This window comes from Schistocerca americana, chromosome 2 (genome assembly GCF_021461395.2).
Source record: "Schistocerca americana isolate TAMUIC-IGC-003095 chromosome 2, iqSchAmer2.1, whole genome shotgun sequence".
Lineage (NCBI taxonomy): Eukaryota > Metazoa > Arthropoda > Insecta > Orthoptera > Acrididae > Schistocerca > Schistocerca americana.
In genome coordinates, this window is record NC_060120.1 from 50,975,003 (window position 1) to 50,984,495 (window position 9,493).

The 9,493-nt window shown below is 45.6% G+C and overlaps 1 pseudogene; it reads right to left on the reverse strand.

The window, feature by feature from the left end:
* Positions 1-282: 282 nt before the first annotated feature.
* LOC124597593 lies at positions 283-400 on the reverse strand (annotated as a pseudogene).
* Between the last annotated feature and the right edge of the window lie 9,093 nt (positions 401-9,493).

Below are 9,493 nucleotides of genomic sequence, written 5' to 3' on the forward strand. Positions count from 1 at the left end.
CTTTGCAATAGGTCGGCACGTACAATACTTGGTCCATCCTGCGGTTACGTCTGTGCAGGCATAAAGAAGCTAAACTCCTCCCGGATAGGCCACGAGGGCCCAAAGGTACCGACCGGCCGCCGTGTCATCCTCAGCCCACAGGCGTCACTGGATGCGGATATGGAAGGGCACGTGGTCAGCACACCGCTCTCCCGCGCGTGTGTCAGTTTCCGAGACCGGAGCCGCAACTTCTCAGTCAAGTAGCTCCTCAGTCTGCCTGACAAGGGCTGAGTGCACGCCGCTTGCCAACAGCGCTCGGCAGGCCGGATGGTCACTCATCCAAGTGCTAGCCCAGCCCGACAGCGCTTAACTTCGGTGATCTGACGGGAACCGGTGTTACCACTGCGGGAAGGCCGTTGGCGTCTGTGCAGATATACTCGTACATAAAGGCTAGCATCTGTATGGAGAGAACGAAACGACACCCAACGAAAGACAGCTAGCTGAATATAAGAGAGTTACGTTAATGTTCGTATATGAGCAGCTCAAAAATGCGGCACTTGCATCAGTATTCATGTATATTGCGACTAGGTCGGCTGAAATGTTAACATTCTATTTTGATAAAACGTTATTAACAGTTTCGAAACATTGTAAGCCATGTAATAATACGCTGGTAACAACTTATCTCTCACTGTAAGCCTACGCATTAGCATCCCACAAACTGCAGCTCAGAGATACGTAACTGTTAAAAATTAGCTCTTGAGATGAACGCCACCACGTCTACGTGGAAAGAGAGCTTTACCGCTTCTACACCGGAAGCAAGAGCGAATCATTGCAAGAAGGCAAGTTCTGCTAGGTAGACACATCTTGAGAAGCGTCATCCAGTCACAGACAGCCATTCCAGTTCCCCCCTCCCCCCCCCCTCCCCACACATACGCACGCACGCACACACACACACACACACACACACACACACACACACACACACACACAGGGCCTTAATTTGATTTACTGGTTACTTATATCAAATTCCTGCTGTCTTACATCCACCTCCCTTGTCTAGATCTTCTATTTTCCTCTTACAACGTTTAATGGGAGTTGTTGGTGTTTTAGTTATCTCTGTTTTCTGGTTTGCTGGGACAGTATTTGTTTCACACACACTCTCGCCTAGTCACTATTTACTCCGCCGTAGGTAACGTTGTGGCTTACAAATGCCCTTCGCCACCAGTATTCTCTCCTTGTGGGGCAAATTACGGTCAAATTCGCGAAGGTTGTGATCTCTAGCCGACCGACACCACTCACCTATGTCTCATGTTCTGCTCGCGCACAGAAAACCCACTACACAGAATTAAAGTCATTCACATCTTAAATCTCCATAATTAATAGCTTCACGAAAGGTTTATACCAGTGTACCTGCTATCGAGAGGGATAAGAAGTTCTAACCTACGTCTTGTAAGCAGAAAAGCAGTCTTTTACAGTGTGGTTTCATTATTGCGTGCGTTGAATGCCTCAAATCACTCTCTTAGATTAGATAGAAATAAAGAACTCCATGATGAGAATGCATCACTACTGCTTCAGTGTCCTCAGGCTCAAACTTAACTCTGTCTGACGTATTATAAAGTAAAAGAATATAATACTCTCTCATTTTGATTGGATAATAAACCGGATGGTTATAATGGAACTTTCCCTATTTAACACGTTATAACACGGAAACTAGTTACCGTACGAGTACCAAACTTGGTAGCATTACTGTCAAGGATATAGGGAAGAGAAATAATGAATTTAATCGAAACACTTTTAATGTGCTGCTACGGTTCATAATACCACTACATACGGGTAACATTACAGCTACGAAGGGGCTCAATATGGCGCCCATCAGAGTCCAGAAGAGTCTGAATGCGCAGGACTGCATTCTGCACAGCAAAAAGAAGCATCTCTGTAGGTATGCTGGCTACCTCTCTTGATGCGCTGCCCTTCAAATCCGCACATGTGTGAACGTTCCCCTGGTAAACCCTGTCGTTCAGGTAGCCCCAAAACCAGAAATCACAGGGGGTGAGATCAGGTGATCGTGCTGGCCAAGCATTTGGAAACGATCGGCTGATAACGGGTCCTCACCTTGCATGAAAACTGTCGAGTTCAATGCGACTCTCTCCTGTAGGGCGGGCATGACACGCTGTCGAAGTATATAGAAGTAACGCTGGCCAGTCACACTGCACGTCTTTAATCCTTGAGTGTCAATCTGCTCAAAACATACGTTTACCATACAGAGGAACTTCATGCACAGTGATTGGAGCTCAAGATCCCCACCCTCGGCAAATCTGTATGTTGACCTCACCCACCAGAGAAAAAATGAGCTTTTTCTGTCCATAGGATGATGCAGGGCCAGACCTCGTCAAGTTCAATCCTTCCGAGAAAGTGGAGAGCGAAGTCAACATGTCATGGTGCGTCCTGTGGTGCAAGCTGCTGTACGGTATGGATCTTGTACGGAAGCCAATTGAGAACGGTTCGAAGCACCTTCCGTACAGTTTATCTTGGAATGTTCAACAGTCATGACACAGTACATGCTGCTTGACGATGGGGAATTGCGCGCAGTGTTGTCTGCCATAGCAACAGAGATTTCATTAACCACCTGTGTTGTAACCGGTCGTTGGCCTCGTCCCGGAGCGACGCCCAGTTTTCCATTTGATTCTAATTTCATGCTCCACACAACAGGTGGAGAAAGAGGACCCTTTTGTATTCCTTCCAGCTGGCGATATTCTCGAAGCGCAGCTTCTGCAGTACAGTTTTTTTGATAATAAAGCTTCACCAATAATGCCCTGATCCCTTTGTCCAAGCTCATGTTGACACCTCAACAAATGCACTGCGACTGGTTGGGAGTGTGAGACTATGAATCACGATGATTGATCACGGCACCTGGTGGCCATAGCTGCAACAGGACGGTGGTGCTGTGACGCATGGAAATCAGGCACTCCATACTCTGGGCATTATTTCTGTCACGTTTGCTATTCGTAAAGTAATTAGTTTCTGTATTATAACGTGTTAACCAGGGAAAGTGTAATTATTAACACCTGTTATATGTTGGCATGGATTTGCAGAACTGATTGAAGCTATCACAGATTGTAAATTTTTAAATGTAACATCACTTCTCTACAGGATACAGAGTGATAGTTTATCCATACCTCCACTCTCTTTTACCTGTGCTAAGAAGTGACATCTGAATAGAAGCAATCACATCTATAACAGAACTATCGTCTATGCATCAAAAATGACGCGAAAATCTGTGTGGAGTGAATTACATGCTCTGAAAGTAAAGCAATGTTCCAATGGCAATAAAATCAGTGATAGTGCAGTGACATGCACTAGTATCAGTGCAAACTGTTCAGATATGAAGCGGAATTGTAAAGGGCTTGTAATGACTTTGAAAATTTGCTCCTGATTTGTTACACGTTCCACAGTCCATTTGAACAATTATTTCATCGAAATCATGTGGGGCGAGTTAATTTACAGAACACGTATACGAGAGTAGTGTTAACGTTACTGAAAGTACTATGTTTTTAGTCCTCTTCATGCAACTAAACTTAAAAACTAGGCTATCTGTTCTTAAATAAAAATTCGTCCATAGAACAGGAGTTGTAGGGAGGAAATAATTTGACGTTAGATGTAAAATTAAACTGCTATCTGTAAAACTTTTTATATTATTCAGCAAATGACCACTGATAGCTTCAGAGCGTGTAATAACGCTAGCTATTGTGCAGTACTTCCTCTCCAATTCATGACAAACCCCAGAAAATAATCCATAAGACATTACTGAGTGGAAATATGCAAAATACATCAGGAGGCTAATTCGTTTGTTTGTTATACAAGCAATTATACGAAGAGCCAAAATACTTTAATTTTATTATTTGAGCAGCCCAGTAAAATGCTTCCTCCACTCCAAGTTGTCATCAATATGAACACCCAAAAATTCTGAGCTTTCTTCCCTATTTATCGGTTTCCCTATTAATTGGCTCCAGTTCACGTGCTACACCAGTTGTTAGTATGGCTCTGTTTGTTGCAGGGAACTGAATATAGTTTGTTATCAAAATTAAGAGAAAGTCCATTTACAGAGCACTGTCTGTTAATTCCTTGAATAAAATTAATAACAATCCCCTCTACCACTTTCTCTCTAACTGGTTTCAATATAACCTAGTATCATCTGCGGAAAGTACACATTCTATTTGATGAATATTAAGTGGAAGGTCATATGTGTACAGAACAAGAGTGGACTCAAAACTGAACCTTCACAGTTTATCATTAGTCACTAAAATTTTCTGTTCTTTCAAACTCGTTGAATTATTCAGCACAACTTATTGTATTCTGTTTGTTAACACACTCATTTCCATCATGGCTTCTTCGATGTACAGATTGAACAGTACGGGAGGGGCGAAAGACTACTTCCCTCTCTTACACCCTTTTTAATATCGGAGCACTTCGTTCTTAGTCGTCCACTCTTATTATTCCCTCTTCGCTCTTGTATACATTGTATGCTGCCCGCCTTTCCCTCTAGCTTATCCTTATTTTTCTCAGAATTTCGAACACCTTGCACCGTTTTACATTGTCGAATGCTTTTTCCAGGTCGACAGATCCTATGAACGTGTCTTGATTGTTCTTTAGTCTTGCTTTCATTGCCAATCACAACGTCACAGTTGCTGTCTGGTGCCTTTACGTTTCCTAAAGCCAAACTGATCGTCATCTAACACGTTTTCGGTTTTCTTCCAAACAGGACTGTTGCTATTCACACTGTTTTATTCCTGTTTCGGAACTTTAACGAGGGATTACTGGTGCTTCAGACTTAAAAAGACTGTTGTTTGAAGATATTCATACACTCCTGGAAATGGAAAAAAGAACACATTGACACCGGTGTGTCAGACCCACCATACTTGCTCCGGACACTGCGAGAGGGCTGTACAAGCAATGATCACACGCACGGCACAGCGGACACACCAGGAACCGCGGTGTTGGCCATCAAATGGCGCTAGCTGCGCAGCATTTGTGCACCGCCGCCGTCAGTGTCAGCCAGTTTGCCGTGGCATACGGAGCTCCATCGCAGTCTTTAACACTGGTAGCATGCCGCGACAGCGTGGACGTGAACCGTATGTGCAGTTGACGGACTTTGAGCGAGGGCGTATAGTGGGCATGCGGGAGGCCGGGTGGACGTACCGCCGAATTGCTCAACACGTGGGGCGTGAGGTCTCCACAGTACATCGATGTTGTCGCCAGTGGTCGGCGGAAGGTGCACGTGCCCGTCGACCTGGGACTGGACCGCAGCGACGCACGGATGCACGCCAAGACCGTAGGATCCTACGCAGTGCCGTAGGGGACCGCACCGCCACTTCCCAGCAAATTAGGGACACTGTTGCTCCTGGGGTATCGGCGAGGACCATTCGCAACCGTCTCCATGAAGCTGGGCTACGGTCCCGCACACCGTTAGGCCGTCTTCCGCTCACGCCCCAACATCGTGCAGCCCGCCTCCAGTGGTGTCGCGACAGGCGTGAATGGAGGGACGAATGGAGACGTGTCGTCTTCAGCGATGAAAGTCGCTTCTGCCTTGGTGCCAATGATGGTCGTATGCGTGTTTGGCGCCGTGCAGGTGAGCGCCACAATCAGGACTGCATACGACCGAGGCACACAGGGCCAACACCCGGCATCATGGTGTGGGGAGCGATCTCCTACACTGGCCGTACACCACTGGTGATCGTCGAGGGGACACTGAATAGTGCACGGTACATCCAAACCGTCATCGAACCCATCGTTCTACCATTCCTAGACCGGCAAGGGAACTTGCTGTTCCAACAGGACAATGCACGCCCGCATGTATCCCGTGCCACCCAACGTGCTCTAGAAGGTGTAAGTCAACTACCCTGGCCAGCAAGATCTCCGGATCTGTCCCCCATTGAGCATGTTTGGGACTGGATGAAGCGTCGTCTCACGCGGTCTGCACGTCCAGCACGAACGCTGGTCCAACTGAGGCGCCAGGTGGAAATGGCATGGCAAGCCGTTCCACAGGACTACATCCAGCATCTCTACGATCGTCTCCATGGGAGAATAGCAGCCTGCATTGCTGCGAAAGGTGGATACACACTGTACTAGTGCCGACATTGTGCATGCTCTGTTGCCTGTGTCTATGTGCCTGTGGTTCTGTCAGTGTGATCATGTGATGTATCTGACCCCAGGAATGTGTCAATAAAGTTTCCCCTTCCTGGGACAATGAATTCACGGTGTTCTTATTTCAATTTCCAGGAGTGTAGATAATTGTGTCCTCTCAACTGCAGAATTATGCCAATCTACCGGGTAAAAATATACATTTTCGTACAAAAAGAATCTCCACATATTGCTCGACCGAAAGAGGAATTTTTAACTTGCATCCGTAGTCACAGGTCTCTAACTTTGCCTTGTATATTGCAACAGGCAGAAATGATTCAGTGCGCGGAATTACATTTTAAATTTTAAGTGCCTCCGCATTATGGAAATAGCCATGTTGTGGGTAGGTACCTCATCGCATTCTCCACTCCTAATGTATCCTATAGGAGTGTAGTTGATACTGGTCCATTACACCAAACCTCGTAATACTTACCTTCAATCCAACCCACAGATCCCCAGCCAGTTACATTCCATCTCCACTTTCCTCCTCACCAAAAGTGACAATAGGAAAAAGTTTATCCAAAAGAGAACTAATTAGTTGTCATGTCCCACAAAACTCGATCCTAGGACCTTAGTAACTTTTGTGTCCATTAGTCACCTTTCAAAAGTTGCATTACCAAGTCATAAGTTTGTTTCTTTTGTAGCTAATTACGATCACAGAGATCCAAATCAAGATTTCAGAAATAGCTGTTAATTAAGTTTCTACGGATATTAATAAACCTTTTCCAGCCTATTCACTGTCGTTAAATTTTGAAAAAACTGCGTCATATGCAGTTCAGATCTTGTAAGCAGATTCCATAATATATGAACATACTAAAATGTCATGTACATACAGGGTGAGTCACCTAACATTACCGCTAGATATATTTCGTAAACCACATCAAATACTGACGAATCGATTCCACAGACCAAACGTGAGGAGAGGGGCTAGTCTAATTGTTTAATACAAACCATAAAAAATGCACGGAAGTATGTTATTTAACACAAACCTACGTTTTTTTAAATGGAACCCCGTTAGTTTTGTTAGCACATCTGAACATATAAACAAATACGTAATCAGTGCCGTTTGTTGCATTGTAAAATGTTAATTACATCCGGAGATATTGTAACCTAAAGTTGTCGCTTGAGTACCACTCCTTCGCTGTTCGATCGTGTGTATCGGAGAGCACCGAATTACATAGGGATCCAAAGGGAACGGTGATGGACCTTAGGTACAGAAGAGACTGGAACAGCACATTACGTCCACATGCTAACACCTTTTTATTGGTCTTTTTCACTGACGCAGATGTACATTACCATGAGGGGTGAGGTACACGTACACACGTGCTTTCCGTTTTCAATTACGGAGTGGAATAGAGTGCGTCCCGACATGTCAGGCCAATAGATGTTCAATGTGGTGGCCATCATTTGCTGCACACAATTGCAATCTCTGGCGTAATGAATGTCGTACACGCCGCAGTACATCTGGTGTAATGTCGCCGCAGGCTGCCACAATACGTTGTTTCATATCCTCTGGGGTTGTAGGCACATCACGGTACACATTCTCCTTTAACGTACCCCACAGAAAGAAGTCAAGAGGTGTAAGATCAGGAGAACGGGCTGGCCAATTTATGCGTCCTCCACGTCCTATGAAACGCCCGTCGAACATCCTGTCAAGGGTCAGCCTAGTGTTAATGCGGAATGTGCAGGTGCACCATCATGCTGATACCACATACGTCGACGCGTTTCCAGTAGGACATTTTCGAGCAACGTTGGCAAATCACTCTGTTTGGGCCCCTGCAATGAAGTGAGGACCAGTGAGGGGGTCGCCAATGATTCCGCACCATACATTTACAGTCCACGGTCGCTGTCGCTCTACCTGTCTGAGCAAGCGAGGATTGTCCACGGACCAGTAATGCATGTTCCGTAGATTCACTGCCCCGTGGTTTGTGAAACCCTCTTCATCGGTAAACAGGTAGAACTGCAATGCATTCTCTGTTAATGCCCATTGACAGAATTGCACTCGATAATTAAAGTCATCACCATGTAATTGCTGATGTAGCGACACATGCAACGGGTGAAAGCGGTGACGATGCAGTATGCGCATGACACTACTTTGACTCAGTCCACCGGCTCTCGCAATGTCCCGTGTACTCATGTGTGGGTTCATGGCAACAGCAGCTAACACACCAACTGCACCCGCTTCTCCTGTGACGGGCCTGTTACGGACCCGTTTGCGTGCTACGACCATACCTGTTGCATACAGTTGGCGGTAGATGTTTTGCAATGTCCGGCACGTTGGATGCTCTCTGTCCGGGTACCGTTCTGCATACACCCTGCAGGCTTCAGCTGCATTTCGTCGCCACTCGCCATAGATGAGTATCATCTCCGCCTTTTCAGAGATCGAATACACCATGGTCACAGTTCCTACAACACTACACTATCACAGACGTCTGGTAACACGGTGTACTACAGTTCGTCTGAGTGCGGAGACGAATGCAGAATAACAATAGCAGCAAGCGCCACATGCGGACACTGCGACAGCTAGACCAAACCACAACAGTGCACTACAGCCACACTCGTAAACACGGTAGTCATCGTAAACATGTCCCTGCAGACGCTGCTCGCCGACCGTGGCCCGTGTTTGTTACAACACGCCGCTGAACGTCTGAGGTTTCAAGCGTCAACTTTAGGTTACAATATCTCCGGATGTAATTAACATTTTACAATGCAACAAACGGCACTGATTACGTATTTGTTTATATGTTCAGATGTGCTAACAAAACTAACGTGGTTCCATTTTAAAAAACGTAGGTTTGTGTTAAAAAACATACTTCCGTGCATTTCTGTATGGTTTGTATTAAACAATTACACTAGCCCCTCTCCTCACGTTCGGTCTGTGGAATCGGTTCGTCAGCATTTGATGTGGTTTACGAAATATATCCAGCGGTAACGTTAGGTGACTCACCCTGTATATATACGGTGTTACAAAAAGGTACGGCCAAACTTTCAGTGAACATTCCTCACACACAAATAAAGAAAAGATGTTATGAGGACATGTGTCCGGAAACGCTTAATTTCCATGTTAGAGCTCATTTTAGTTTCGTCAGTATGTACTGTACTTCCTCGATTCACCGCCAGTTGGCCCAATTGAAGGAAGGTAATGCTGACTTCGGTACTTGTGTTGACATGCGACTCATTGCTCTACAGTACTAGCATCAAGTACATCAGTACGTAGCATCAACAGGTTAGTGTTCGTCACGAACGTGGTTTTGCAGTCAGTCCAATGTTTACAAATGCGGAGTTGGCAGATGCCCATTTGATGCATGGATTAGCACGGGGCAATAGCCGTGTCGCG